Raw genomic sequence first — 16,344 nt, 5'->3', positions numbered from 1 at the left:
CAATGCGTTTATTTGGTAAACAAATTAAGTTACACAAGTGCTCGAACACTCACGTATACTGCTGGCAAAATGGGTCAAGAAACATAGAACCCAAAATGAATACACTATCCTCTATTAGATTCTACTAGTCAGTCAAACCGATGAAAATTGAGGGATTTACCGAATTAAAAAGGCTCCACTCTTCAGATGAGAATGTTAGAAGCTATAAACAAAACAACAACACCTGAAGCCTGGTTAGATGCGGGCAAAAATGGCCAATCTGTTATGGATTTATAAAGTATAAGCATGTGTAGTCAAACTCACCAAGGTATATGGTTTGACAAAGGCGGAAGCCCAGCACAGTGGAATAAAATGTGAGCCCTTCAACACAGTGCGCAATCGGAAGGTGAAGAAGAGGTGTACAATAGAAGATCTGTGTACAGTCAAAATGGCCGACTGGCAAAAAACTGCAAAGAGTGAGGGTAAAAATGTTCACAACACAAAAAAAGGATGTGCTAGAACTGGCATTTCCTAATTGAGGTGCACATTAGGTGGTCGGATGGTGAAGGGAAAAAAGTTCCATATTCAGCAAAAGTTGAAAGGCAGGGTGCATCCTAAATAGTCAAAAAATGCAATCTGTGAAGAGTTGGAAAATGTATGTAAGACCAAACATACCACCATAAAAAATGTGTCCCCTAGTACAAACCATAAAATGGAAAAGAAGTAAACTTGAAATTACATTGCTTACAAGGGAGTCATTCACTGAATGAAAAGGCTGCAAGTCCAAAATTAATATGCCAGGGTACATCCTTCATACAGTCAGTTGAAAAGGTAAAACACCATAATAACAATAAGAATCAACCCTACATATCGATTTGTCCTTGGGAGAAATTTATATGAAACAACAGCCCTTCATCTTTTCATAACGAAAAATTACAAGCCAGGCTGAAAGGAATGCCTTCTAGAATAATACATCAATTATATTAGATAATTAACGTTTGATGCCATTAAATTATTTGAGAGACCATCTTATGCCCGACGTATTTATATCAGATGATCAGATACTCAATTTTCCAATTCTAAAAGTGCAAATGAGACTGGCACATTGTGATCATAGTTTTATGTGTGTATAGCCATGCTCCTGAGTTCACAGAAGTCTTTGAGTCTAATCATTTTGTACATAACTGGTCTATCCATTTGCACTAATGGTTGGCTAGGAGATTCCTCACACTGTCACCTCTGGAGTCTGGTCAGATCACTTCAATCACCTGCTATGCCAAGTCAAGCGCTGTAGGCTGATAAGTTGTGTAATATTCCACGACGGAGGCAGTATACATTTCACATCGTATTGTACTCTTATGTAGGCGAAATCTTTGCTGTACCATCTGTGTAGTGTGCCATTTTTAGGTCGAGCCTGAGCAGTGCATGCGCTGCTCTGCGAGCCATGCTGTATTGGAGTATGGACTTGAAGCACTGCCCACTCTCCGCCTCTATTTGTCTTTGGCTTGTGTCATTGTCCTTCATAAATGCTGGCTTCTGTTTCGTTAATAGGCTTGTTAGTCCCTCCTTAGTACTGCCTTGTCTTCATTGTTCACCTCCCATGAGGACTGGCCCTTTTACTTGGTTGTTACACGGTATGTCTTATTAACTCTGTAAGCACTATTTTCTTTAATAGTTTCTCCTACTGCAGGCACTACATGCTTTCCTTCTATTTTCAGTGTGCCACTGCGCGCTTACACAGGAAAAACAAAAAAAGCATTTGTTTGTCAACTTGACAAACAAATGCTTTTTTTGGTAAAAGCGTCCCATACCGCGCTTTCACATTAATAGTGGCCACGGACCTTTCTTTAGACACGGCTCGTCTAAAGAAAGGGGCATGGCCTCTAGTGAAAGCGCAGCATGGGGCTTATGTATATGCAATGCAATAGGTCTTGCATTTTAGAAACTTTGACCTATTTGTATTGTAAATGACAATGCCTTTTTTTATTGCAGGTTTTTTAAACATAAAAGGCATTGTCATTTACAATGCCAATTGCTCAAAATCTCGCAATTGTGAGACCTATTGCATTGGACATGCTTGTTATAACTTGGAACAATCACATTTAATAGCAATATTCACATGTGGTTGTAACTATTAGAAAACAACGTCAAAGTGTGTTGATGTTTCCCAAATTCTGACATTTTGGTATGTATTGTGAATTTGCAAGCTTGGCATCTGCAATGTCAGAGGAGACTTTTAATGGGAGGTAGGCCTACTGAGTAATTATACAGTCATCTAATTTGCAATCTCTATAAGCTCTTGCCTTAATATAAACCTATTGCATGTAAAGGCAAGTAGAGGGGATCTCATTACTAATGTCAGACCCGTTTTGTTTGATTATTTTCTGCCTCCCATTACTGACAGGGTTAAAGGAAATGACACATATCAGTGGGTCAGAGGTTTGTGTTCTGTCTTTGGGTTCAAACAAGATCTCATAGAGGCAATGCCATTTACCTCTGTCTGTACATTTTTTCATCAGCACTTGGTTTTAGTGAAAATGTCAGTTCTGTTTTTACAATTTCATCTAATTCTCAGGAACTGCCCTGACAGGAGGTTATCACAAAAGGCCTGAAGATGGTGGCTTTATTACAGTAGGAAGTTATTTCTCGCTTCTCGGTTCACTCTTGTGGCATATATTTTATTTTTTTCATGCTGTACCATTAAATACCAACAACTAAATTTCATTTTGCTAAGCTGTGAAGTCAACAGTAAGGTCAGGGCTCATTTAGCCAAACTGCAAAGTCGCCTAAAGTATCCAACGTGCCATTCCAGATGACAATTTTGTCACCCATGTATTTATGCCACATATGAGTATTCTGACAGAAGGGCCTTGCATGCGACCAAATAACTCTTGCTACAATAAGATGAACAATTTTTGGAGCAAATCAAGTTCTCAGGCTACTCCTTTCTATAGTAAAAACAAATTCTATATTGAAGTTAAATAATTTTCTTGAAGTGTGATGACTGTTAATTCCATAATGAAATCTAAAAGAGCAACTTCAGTGTCATTGCTGGACTCTAATGCATGTCTAATGACCTGTTGGTCTTAGAGATGTTTGTGTAGAGGGGCTCAGTTCCCAATTTTACTACGAGATCTTCTTCACTATTGAACGCAAAGTCTGTCACACTTTTGATTTAGTCTGTACTGTTCCATACGTATTACTTCATGGGAGGCATTTGTGGCTTGATGAAGAAGTCAAACAATGTCCTAACACCTCTAAAGTTTACGCGCACCCAGAGACTATTGGTTTGCATGGTAAATCCTGCAGAGCACTATGATCCTTATTCCTGTGTGTAAATATCAGGTGTTCTGGGTTCGGATCTATTAAGAAATTCATATTGTTTGTTACTAATGCTGTTATGGCTAACACTTTGTCTGTGATTTTGTCTGATTTTCGTTTGTAGGTTTGTAAGAGGATGCCTGCAATCGTTTTTAATTGTGATTGGTAATGTAAAATTGTCTTAAGATCTGCTGCTCATACTTGAATCTGACAGTGTTTTCATAAAATAAGACCCCAATACTTATTCGCAAACAAAGAAGGCAAGAGATAAAGAGAAGCAACTGGCCTCTGTCTACCTTCCACTTCCGAACCTCCGGTCCACATGATGCTGGCTGGGATTCTTGCCTTTGGGAGGTAGTTCAACTTAATATTGACCTCACAATATTGTTGTGCCAGAATATCATGTAAAAAATATGGAGGACAAAAATATTAAGACAAATATTAATATTAAGACAATGAAGGGCCCTTTTCACAAAATTAATCTGAGACAAAATCCTAACTTTATGACTTTTGGTATTCACAAAAGGCATTTAGTAGTAATAAAGTTAGAAATCCTAACTTTACTAGTACTAAATGCCTTTTGTGAATACCGAAAGTCATAAAGTTAGGATTTTGTCTCAGATTACTTTTGTGAATTGGGCCCGAAGTGTTTATAGTGATAAATATAGATTTGCTTTGCTAACCTCAACATTTATGTACCTTGACAGCATATATATCTTCAAGGTCCATCGAAGTGGAAATAAAAATAGTACATCTATATTTACCTGTATGCACTTACCTTTTCATTATTTTTGTCCTTGGTACTTTTGATACAATATTCTGGTACCACAGAATTCTGCAACGACATTGAAGATGCTCCATTACATTTCACTATGAAATTAACAGAGATTGCACTCCAAGATATATGGTTTAATTTGGCCACTATGAGGGGACTGGATCCTATGTATTCTTAAAGTGGTATCCTTCCATTAAGCTACATGGATTTTTAGGTCTGGCTTGACAGTGCAACTGTCACCTGACCTTTTAACCTACATCAATGTTATTCTACAGTTCTTTGCTTCCTCACAAATTCTTAGCCATTCCCATTCACATTATTATGCAACATTCCTTTAGAGACAGACCTATTGGCATTGCCCATGCTTACTTTAAAAAAATTGTTGTTTTCAGGGTGTGTTTTTATAAAAGATGTTTTTCATAAAAGGTATTTTCCCCATGTTTTGTGATTTCGAATTGGTTGCTATATATCAGTCTGATCCCCTTGGAAAATTGCACTGGGTTCATAACTTCAGGGTAAATGTATAAATAGAATAATTCAATATTTAAGGTTAGAGAAAGTTTGATAAAAACCAAAGTCTTTAAAATAGAGCCACTTGGGAATTGTCAATGATCTATTGTTTTGCAATGGCGAAACACGTTCATACAATGTTGCCTGAGGGATTTTGTAGTCCTGCTGCTGAGTAAAGTCCCTTTTCTGCCACAATAATACACTTATGTGCATTTCACATTATCTTAACTGGATTCTCATGTTGCTCAGAGGAGCAATCTCTGATTATTTTTTAGTAAATGTCCCATCAGCTGCTCCCATGTCAAGTGTTCTTCCTATGCAAAAGAGACTTGCATCCAAGGCATTATCCAGTGCTTGTGCATGCTGATTTTTCCGCTTTCACAGGGGAAGTTTTGGAAACTGACATTTTGTCGGATTTTTTTTATCCTATTTGCCTTTTTTTTAAATTGTATATTTCCCCCAGTTTAATTGTTGCCCTTAAAGCAGTTTTGCAGAGGGGGGAATTTATGAAATTGTTTGCATATTTTTAGATTGATTGAGTGATGGTCTTTTTTGTACAACGCTCTGATACCCATCTTGATGTCCATGTGCTAAGATCTCAGCAGCGGTATGTGTATAAGGATCGAAAAGATTACAGATAGAGTTTGGAGCTGTTTCCTAAACTCCAAGTGGGAGAAAAAGGCCATTCTGGGCTGCGGCCACAAGGATCGGTCACTGAACTTGGATTTCTTTGTACAAGGGAGAAAGTGTATATGTGCACAGTCACTGCAAACCTGGTTTTATATCTGAATTGTTTTTTGCAGTTTGGCAGTTTGGTCGGGTACTGCGAATGTATAGTTCTATGGCAGAAGCACAAAGCTTTGACAGAACATCTCTTCCTAAAAGTAGGCAAATGTAGGCTGAGAAGATGAGGAGAAATGATTCAGTTACTTATCAGTAAAATTAATTACCCCGATTCGTAGTCCTCCTCGACCCAGTCCTCACCTTGTGCAGTAGAGGTTGTATCACAAGATAAGGACTTAGACCAGGAGGACAACATGGGGGGTAGTGGAGTCGTTCTTTTTCATTGTGAGGAGTCGGCTGTGGCATTTTGAATCATCTGCAGTCAATGGCTTTGCTTTGTAGGCAGACCAGGGTAGATTAAGTTGCTGTAGCTCAGCTTGGTCTCAATAGTCCATTGGCAATAGTTTGTCTGTAAACTGCTGGTATGAAGGGCAAGACTTTGTTCAGTACCTTCAGGAAAAATAAATAGTTTGTAGTAGTTTTTGAGATGTGTTAATGTAAGGAAAGATTGGTGTCAAAAGTAATACTGTTGTAACTTCCCCTCTAAGCATTGAGAATGTGATGACATCAATAAGAATGTACTGGAGAGATGAGACGGTTATGTTCACGGAGCCAGCAGGATGTGAAGAAAGCAGTTTGGTCTCCTAAAGGCGAAATAAAATATTTTGGCCCTAGGCGCATTATCAAAGTAATGAGGAATGTGGTAATGCTTGAAGGGGGTGATGTATGGAGTATGTCTCGTTTGTCAAAATATTCAAGGGAGAGTGGTTACAGAAGCTCTTTACCTCAGTCAAGGTTTCCCAAATGTAATGTGGATTGTCCCCGTCCTGATTCATCTATGCGTGATTCCAGAGTCAGGAGGCCACCATTGTATCTGCAAGATTACTATGCAAAATATTAGTAGAAACAGTACTGTTCTACCTCATTATTTGTGAGTTGTCCAGTATTACTTAGTCCTTTGGTCTATCAGTTATTTATGTAAACAATTTAGTTGCAATTTCCTGTTTTCATATTGTTCTATTCCTTTCTTTATTATTGTTATGTATATTGTTTATATAGGGAAGATGTGTTGTAACTTCCCCTTTAAGCATTGAGAATGTGATGACATCAATAAGAATGTACTGGAGAGATGAGACGGTTATGTTCACGGAGCCAGCAGGAATAGATGTACAGCTGGTGGGTGTTATATATAAATCAACCTGGAAGTTACGAAGATTACTAGTCATAATAAATACCCATCTTTTTGGTGATTTGGGTGCAGGAGCAAGCTCAACCAGCCAGCGTCTGGATAGCCAGATGGTTGGTTCCAGAAGACCAGCGGGAATAATTAATAAGCCACTAACGTTGAAAAGCATCACCTTTTCTGACGCTAGAGTGGCGTTGCTCCATACCCCAGATGTTACAAGGTGGCGTTAAGCCTCTTAAAGTTGCTTAATGGCACCTTGTAAATATGTCCCTTTTCTCAGCATTCCGCTGTGGCAGAGGGGCAGGCAATGGGTTTTGCACTGGGTGCACCCATTGCTTTTTGACACTGCCCCATATTTACAAGGATGGGGCAGTGCCAAAAACTAAGGTCAGGCAAAACCTGGTCTTAGAATGGCGATACAAGGAGAAATTATTAAATTCTCATCGAATTTTGCTCTTTCTACATGTGCTGCATTATGCAGCACACATAGAAACAGCAAATCGTCTTTCAAGATTGTTTGTATGTAGGAAGGTGTCCCTTCCTGCACATAAACAATCGCTCCTGCAGTGCAGGCACCCTTGCAAAATGGCACAAGGGTTCCTGCGCTGATGCTAGACAGCTTTATCAGAGCTTTGTTAGAGCCAGCCCTAGGGAAAACACAAGGGTGCACTGTATTTTTCTAAATACGGTGCATCCCTGCATTTTGAAAATGTCAGAGCACGGTGTTACTAATTTTGGTTTAAAGTCCGACCGCCTAATTTAAAAGTAGACGGCCGGAGTTTAAACCGGCTGATCAGACCGAGTGGCTTCCAACGGGCTCAAGGAGCCCATTGACCAGTTGGAGGCCACGCAGAATCCTCCAGGGACAGCGTATCAACCGTTGGGATTATGATGTAGCTTTCCAACAGGGTTTTCATGTCAGGCTTTCCTCCATGAAAAGCCTGTCGGAAAGCTGCTTTGGAGGGCCCCTAGAAGGCCCCCATGCCTCCGCAGCCTCTGGTTGGGGGCCTGTGGGGCACCAATGGTACCCCCCTGTAAAATCCCAGCACTGTGTGGCAGGCACCATTAGGTTCCTTTCACATGGTGCAGGGATTTGCAGGAACTCCCAATTCTCTATGGGATCTTGTGCTGTGGCCGGTTTACGACCTCTGCACAAGCTCCCATATGGAATGACCGCAACATGTGTGGTCGCATTGTAATAGGGTGTTTGGAACCGCCGACCTATGGCCGGTCAGTTCCCAAACCGAAAGGGTGTCAGGCTTACTCAAGTCCGCCAGACATTGAAATTAAGGCCCATTGTTGTAAATATCCCCCCAGGATTTCTGTTTTCACAAAATTTAATTTTAAGAGTTGCAGGCAGGGACACTGGAATTATGTAATTCTGAAGCTGCAGTGTTTCCCGCATAATTATGGAATTTCTGCATTTGCCACATAATCCATCATATGCTGCACAATATGTAGATTTTAAGAACAAAAATGTTTCAAGCCCAAATGGATCAAAAGTTATTAAAATTGCAGCAACCGGTCTTGTTGCGCAGATGTAAGTCCTTTGCAAAGGTTAACTTGTGATATTTCAATTGCTTATTACTGCATACTAATGAAGTGGTGACACTTTTGCCAAGACAGTGTTAACATGTGGAAAAAAGAGAAAATTACTAGCACAAAATGTGCCGCATTGGGTAGTATAATTGTAGTTTTCATGCCACATAATTTAGTCAGCCCTACCACATAGTTTGTTCTTTTTCATGCTGCGTAAATCTAGTGGCCCTGCTTGTAGGTAAGCCTGGGCAAAGCACTACGCTACGCTCGCGTAGTTTGCGTAGTTTGCGCTACTTCGCAAATTGCACGTAGCACAGTGCAAACATGCGTCATTTTTTGCTTGCTTGCGGTCCTCAACGTCAAGTTGGCGACCGCGAGCAAGCAAAATGACATCCCGGCGAGACTTTTTCCTTGTTCAAGATCAGCAACATCTAGTTGCTGATCGCGAGCGTGGAAAATAAACCTCCCGGCGAGCTTCTCAACGCAGGGAGGTCAGGTTTCTCATTGCGAGTGGTCACGTATGCTCGCGACCGCTCGCAATGAGAAACTACCAGTCCGCGTTGAGAAAGCTGCCGCTCGGGTAGAAATCTACTCGAGCGGCAGATATCGACCTCTTGCACTGTGCAAGATGCAGTTTGCACTTATTGCACAGTGCGGACAAGCACCCGGCACTGTGCAATCAGTGCGAACAGCATTTTGCACAGTGCACTACGCAGTTTGCGAAGCTAAGCGTAGCTCGCGTAGTGTGAAGTGCACTTCGCGTAGCTATGCGTAGCGCTACTTCTCAAACTTCGCCCAGGGTTACAAGTTGTAGGTCATCCAGATGGCTATATCAGACATGTATTGTTTTAATCTTGCTTGAATACTGCAATATAGTAGTTTTAATATGAATTGTGTATCGCCCATGTTCCCAAAATTGGAAAAGCCAAAGGAATGGATCAATAAGGCAAGTGTGCAATATATATATTCAGTAGGGTGGGACTCAGCACCTTATATTCTGATTCGAAAGGCAGGATCAAGGCTGCCTGCATAGAGTCTGCAATAAAGGAATTAAGCTAATCAAGGACAGAACCAACCACCCTAGCCCCTGACAAATGATCGGTCAAAATGGAGTGAGAGACTGTGTCAAAGACGGCCAGATTAGGATAGCTGAATTAGCCCTCATCTAGGCGCATATGAATTTTGTTGAGAGAACTGCAGCAAGTACTGAAATCCAGACTGAGTATCAAAATAGTTTGTGGATTTCAAAAAAAGCTGAATTTAGTGAGTTGACATGATATTCAAGGATTTTAGTGGGGGCAGGGAAATCGAACTGTAATTTGATAGAATTGCAGAGTCTGCAAAAGGTTTTTTTAGGATGGTAAAAACTGGGGCTTGTTTACACTGCTTGTAAACAAGGCAGTCTGCCAGGGAAGTATTTAAAATAGAAGTGAGACGAGTAGCAGTCCTGAGTGCCAATAGTTTTTGTTATTTTGCTGGACATGAATCAGAGGCAATGCTTAACCTTAGCTATGACTATGGTTTCATCAATGGGTGTAAAGTCAGAAAGGATGGCGGGGTTGGGCTGATGCTTAATAGATGTAAAAAAGAGCGAAGCCAGTGCAAAGTTGAGCACTTGTACAATCCCCACAATTTTACCATGGGAAAAATTGAAAGGATCAGTGATTCTGAGCACGTGCAGGCGGATATGCAGGCAACTGGAATTTTAAAACTGTTGAAGTGTTAAAGACCTCTTTGATGTTATTCGTGCACCTAAAATGTGGTTTCTCAAAAAATTAGTTCTAGAACTACGAAAAAAGTGTAAATTTTCATTAACTGCCTTCAGATATATGAATTTATCATTTTCTTGTTAGGGAGTTACCCATTTTAGTTTGAGACACCTACAATGTTGTTTTAGCATTACCATTGTGCTGAAGGCAGGGTGCACTTAGATGCAGCTATTTGTTTGGAAAGATTCATGAAGTACCAAGGAGATCCAAAAAATTGAAGCCTTAAGCATTACTGTTAAGATCGCTCGAGTACGAGATTAAAGCAGAGACCAGGGTTGTGGCAATTATATTGTGAGACAACGTGACCCAGTGTCTACTTAGGCAGGGCAGTCAGGATGGGATAGAGGAACACTGTATGAATGTTCAAAAAAGGAAGAAGGTGATCGCTGGGTGGCAGTGGCGTAAGGAACATTGAGGGGGCCCCCATGCAAGGTACGTGGAGGGGCCCCCTCCAGGCACAATCAGGAGCTCTCTGGCCGGAGAACTCTGCTGAGGGGGCCCCCTGGAGCTTGCCCCCCCCCCCCCACGGCCTGTGTTACATCCCTGCTGGGTGGTCTGTTCACACCAAGAGGGACTGAAATCGACCATAGCGAGATTGCAAGAGAAGAAGATTAAGCCAAGCGTGTGCCCTTTCATACGTGTGGAGCACTGTACTAGCTTGGTAAGATACAAATTAGCACAGCCTTCAGTAAGGATGTGAGCATTGTCATTGGATAGGGAGTCCATGTGGACAGTGAGGTCCCCTAGTACCAACATGTTATTTGCATTGACGGATAATGATGTTATCATATGTAAAAAGGGTGTAGTGAGGTCAGTATTTGACTGGGGTGATACATTCATGGTGCCTTAGTCTCATTCATAGGCGAAACACATATTTCAGCCAGAGAAAGTTTAGCTTCACTAAAATAAGGTGTTTACAGGGCTTTATGTGTCAGATTAGCTCTATGTGTGATATTTAATCTTCTGCCCACACTCTCAGCATGGCCGCATCTTAACTTTTGTAGCCAGAAGATAAAGCCAGTCGACATGAGGATTAGAATTTTCGAGGAGCTAAGTTTCCGAAAGAAAAGCCATGTCTACTATATTGTTAGCCGATAATCTTATGTGTCTAGAATGTGTTTTGACGGAGAGCTGACAGTGATATAGACGCAATTAATGTTTGCTTTACCTTCTTTAGATTTTTGATAGCTAACATGCAAGCTACAAGGATGACTAGATTTGTTAGGAGCCACAGGTGGGCTATATAAAATATTGGTGGGGACTTTTAACAAGATAGAGGGGGAAGGCGTCAGTGACGAAATTGTAGAAGCTAGAAGGAAGTCTCTGTTGTAAATGATCAAGGTTTTAGAACTTCAGGTGTCACAGGCATCAGCATTGTTTGCCCTGTGCTCTGCTGGTTCGCAAACAGGCACAGCTGAGCTTGCTTTTAGTGCACCAGTGTATGTCTATGCAACCAGCCAGCTATATAGTGCTTTTATGAGGAGTGGGCTAGTCCACAAGACAAAGATCATGGCAACTAAATAAAATGACTCTGGGCACAGGGCACAGAAATTAAAATAATGTGTCATGCAGTAAAGCCTGCCTGTATCTGTGAAATCCTTCACAGAATGTGGCTACTGGGAAGAGGAAGCGAGTTAAAAGAAGCAGAAGTAAATGCAAAGTATAAACACAATAAAAAGCAGCATTTGCCACCTACATGCAAATGAACTCAAGAAATTAAAGTAATAAGCTTGGTGGCTCCAGGAAACCCCAAAATACTCAAAAAGGACCCTAAGAGAGGAGACATTAAAATAAAGGTAAATTGTGGAATGGCGCACCTTAATGGGTTGCCCTGCTTCAGGAAAATGGTGGCCTGTGAATCATGATTAAAGCATTTATCGATATCTGCAAAGGAGTAGCTAGAAAAATAAAATGATACACCAGTTTGAGCCATATGCTAAATGACAGAGTAAGTGAACAAGGTGACTAAGCCTGGCCTGGCCTGTCCTAGAAGGATTTGTGTGGATTTTCCTGGACCCACCAAGGAAAATCTGAAGAAATGGGGTCATATGGAAAATTTTAAACAAAATTCCAAAGAATTTACCAAAACTGCAACTTTTCTAGGCAGGATTTATAGGACATTCATGGAATAATAATAGCAACAAAAAAAAACATTGCCATCAAGTCTAACCTTCCTGAAAGATGATGGGTAATTATTAATTCTTTTTCAGAATCCTCATCAGACTTTTGTCGGACGTGTTCCCACAGATAGGAGCACAGATCAGCGAGAGTTCCGTCACCTCAGTTGCCTTTTGTAATCCTTGGACTCTAGTATGGAAAAAAACTAACCCGTCTCACTGGGCTCTTGTTATATGTCCACGGATTTTTCTCATAAAAAATACATTGCATTTTTGTGAGTCCCTACTACCAGCAACTAAATTATCTTTTTCATCATCCTTCCATTAAATATTAGAAATTATGTTTGCCCACACTGTGCATTTAGCTTCCACTTTCCAAATAAATTGACCACAAAAGCGATAGGTTTTATACCCAGTTCTGAAGATGCATTCATGAAATATTTCATTATTCTTATGGTGTGCATGACAAGTTTGGCATTCATTCGATGTACTGAGGAATATATCCCTCAAGAAAAGCTCATGAAAAATGATGTCAAAATAGAAGGTTTTTCTGTACAACTTCTGTGAACATTTTATAGGTTCACAGTTTGGTTATGCAGTTTGACATGGACTTCACCCATTTTTCAAGTTGTGTACCACATTTTTTAAAATTCTACCTTCTGTCTCCCACATTGGGTCGGATGCATTAAGATACAGGCAGCAAGAAGTAGTCTCCAAATGTGCACCACCTTTTTGCGACCTGTGTCTGATTTTACTATGTGACCTACATATTAATATATGAGGTCACGATATCTCTAGTCAAATGGGGGTCTCAGAAGGGCCTCCCTAATGAATATAGGCAGGCCTCAATTTGCTACTCCCTGTGATTGTCTATAAACACAAGGATGGTGGCCTGCAAGGCACAGCAGAGCACCATCATTTCCCAGATGCGTAACTTTTTTTTTAATAAGCAGCCCATGTACCTTTTTAAAGAATGGGTGCTGTTCCTTAAATCATTGGTTGCTGCTTTAAAAAAATAACTGTCCATTTTGGAAATATATTAAGGTATCCACTGAACTTCTACCTGCTGCCCACTAGGCCACCTGATGTGTTTCACAAAAGGAAAGTTGTCCAAAAAGGATAGCTATCTCTTTGCAAATCTGTTACCAGCTCCTTTCAGGAGTTAACATTTCAGTAGATTGTGACTTCATTTGGGGTCACAAACCATTAATACATCTCAACTAAATCACAGTTAGGATGGATGCCCCTTTCATGCGATTCAGAATTTTGTAGTCGCAAGCGCTGATGTTTTGTGTATCACAGGGTTTGAGACAGAAAATTCTTTCTTATATCGGATGCATAGTTCCTATCCTGCCCATCCAAGTAGATTTTCAGCCAGGTACTGTAACTGAAGTTTACCTGCATGTTGCAAGGTAGGGAAATTAAAAGTTACTCAGAACTCGAAGTCAGAAGACAGTAGGGTTATTCGTTGGATCTCAAATGTTCAGACACGAGGGCTGCCATCCACGTGCAGACAGAAGACTTATCCTTTAGGCTCTTCCAATCATACATACTATGTCCTAAAACTGTAAAAGTGATGATAATGCCATAAGAAAGCCTTATCTCTATATAGAGGTTTAAACTCTTCCATGTCAATAATGAAACAGCAATTGCCATTTGGTATCAGGGGAAAACATCACCATTAGGTGTGGCTAGCTCACCCTCTCTAAATAGCTGCTTATAATATAATATTGACATGCAATATATTTGTCCCATATATCAATTGGAATTTACCTAAATATCATACATTTTCTTAAATGTCAGTTTTTCCTTTTGGATAAATTAAACACAGACCACCACCCTCAAAATAAAAGCTTTTTATTTTTAGTAAATCTATAACTTTTGTCCCAAATGCCAGATTGCTTTTTTCATCAAGAACTTATATGTACTACAGCCGCATATGGACAGAATCTGGATGTGTCAGTGTACCTCTGAGAAGCTTGAGGCAGTCACCAAAAGCTAGGGATCCCCTCCTGATGCCGCGATAGCCCACCAATGGTACGGATGGCAGCCATATGCCCTAAATGGCAATATTAAAGGCAACATTGGTGACAATAGGCAAGACATATCCACCAACTTAACTGGCCCTAATTGTTCAAAGGGTTGCAAAGATGACCAGGATTATAGGATTTCCACAATTTCCATTAACAGCCTGCTCTTGCCACAGCTTTCATAATGAGCATGGCACCGCTGGCGGATAAGAAATTCATAATTTGCTTGGCAGTACAGCAGCGGTCCCGCCAAGCATATTGTGGCCTCCTGACCGCCGCAAAACTGCCAGAGAATGGTTCCCTAGGGGCTGCAGCGGGGCTGTTGAGGTCCCACTGCCCAACTCATTATAGTCGGGAGACTGCCACCGCTGTGCACCTGTGAGTCTGGCAGTCCGTGGACTGCCTGACTCTTAATCAGGGTCTTAGTGATCCCCACAAGGTAGGCATGGATCTCTAAATACAGCAGGCAGTCCTCCACCGAGTAGTCTCCACTCACAGGGCTGGATAGTTTTAATGAATTGGTTGGTGTCTAGAAGGGCTCTCTTTTTCTTTTGGCTAACTGCACTCCTTATCAATTCTGAACCAGAGAACTACCTGACAACATCAAAAGAATGCAATATACCTGCAGTTAGAAAGTTACAGAGTGGCAGATAACAGAGAGAGAGATCAAGTTCCAAAGTCTCATCAATAGTCAATGGGAAAAATTCAGATTTCTTCAACATTTCGATTTCAACATCAGCTGTCTTGTATTTGTCCATAAATAGGTCTGTGGTTTCTTGCAAATATAAACTTTATTTGATCTATGAGAGCTTTTCAGATTCTTGACTGTCTATAGCATCTGAAAAAACTTCTTAGACCAATCCAGTACAGGCCTGATTGGCTGTTTGATGGATATCCTGGCTCCTCAATTCCACTATTGACTCCGGGTAATGAACACATATAACTACACACATCGTGGGCAAAGCCAAAGCCAAATAACTAAGAGAGCATCTAAAAGCTTTAGCAAAACTCGGCAACCCACTCATCACACGTCATAACCCATGGACCTCTCAGTTATTAAAGGATTACAAAAGCACTTACAAGCACTCTACTGATGAGAAGGCACACAAACTGAAGCTGAGGGCAGAGGTATGAAGGCTGGGAGATGAAATGTTGAGAAGTTTAATTGTGATTCTGGAGAAAAACGAACTTGAGGCAACTTGTTCTGAAGAATCATTCTCCACAAACTGCTTCCTCAAATGCTTCCAAATGAATTGAATTATCAAGAACTTGATACTGTCCTGATGGATCCTTTGATGTAGAAAAAACAGTGCAGTCCTGCCTTGGTCAGGATCACATAAATCCCTTGTCTCACTTTTAACAGCGGTTGGTAGGGTACGGACCCTTACACCATTTCTTCCAATTCCTTGTGGGTGCAATCTTGTTTGTAGGAGTGGGAGACAACCTCTGAACCTACCGGTCTTTTCTCCCATTCTCTTTAATCCTCTTTCTATACCCCAGTGCATTTCCACCTTTCTTCTGTAACTATTGTTTCTTTATGTTAGTCTTTTGCCATTGCCTATACCCCAGCAGCTCTACCTATACCCTAATATGTACACCTCTATTTATATCTTGATGTTTAATCTGTGCCTATTAACTAATACCTCTACTTCTAACTGTACACTACTACTGCAGCTTGTAAGCCTCTACTCCTAACTCTGTTCTAGTACTGTTACCAGTACACTATCAATCAATCAAGCAGGATTTATGAAGCGTGGCTAATCTATCGATAGGCCATCCAGGTGCTTGCTGGTCTCGGAGGCTTATTCAAACAGCCCGGTCTTGAGGGCCTTTTGGAATTCTGGAAGTGATGTGATGGTCCACAGGTAAGTGGGGAGGCTGTTCCAGGTCTTTGCTGTGATGTTGGAGAAGGAACGTCCTCCACTTCTGCTTCGGTAGATGTGGGGAGTATGGACAAGTGAAAGGGAGGCAGAGCATAGTCTTCTCAGGTTGGTGGAATTTCTGCTGATGGTTGGTGGAAGTTCAATAGTACCGCTACTTCTACCTGTAACTAGTATTTCTACTCCTACTTTGACACTGTGCATATAGCCTAGTACCCAACCCCTTCCTTAGTAACTCTACTCTAGTCATACCCTATCACTGTGATACTCAAAGTACAGTCCAGCGGCCGCTTGTGGCCCTGCTGACCTTCACATGTGGCCCTCTGCTGAACACTGCACTGGCTGCTGTATAGTTAAGAGAGCACTAACTTTCAGAAAGATGTTAAATAAAGGGGCAAGCATTTTGTTTTACAAGATAACTGAAGGAAAAGTAGCAACTAAAGTATCCAGCACCA

General features: G+C 41.0%; 1 protein-coding gene across 3 annotated transcripts in view; it reads left to right on the top strand.

Annotated features, from left to right (window-relative positions):
- The window catches only part of DOCK3 (dedicator of cytokinesis 3), a 1,365,978-nt gene that overhangs the window by 930,055 nt on the left and 419,579 nt on the right, over positions 1 to 16,344 (top strand). The window lies entirely within an intron of this gene.

Source organism: Triturus cristatus, chromosome 9 (assembly GCF_964204655.1).
Source record: "Triturus cristatus chromosome 9, aTriCri1.1, whole genome shotgun sequence".
NCBI lineage: Eukaryota > Metazoa > Chordata > Amphibia > Caudata > Salamandridae > Triturus > Triturus cristatus.
Note: the sequence above shows the minus strand (reverse complement) of the source record. Positions and strands in the feature narration are given on the sequence as shown.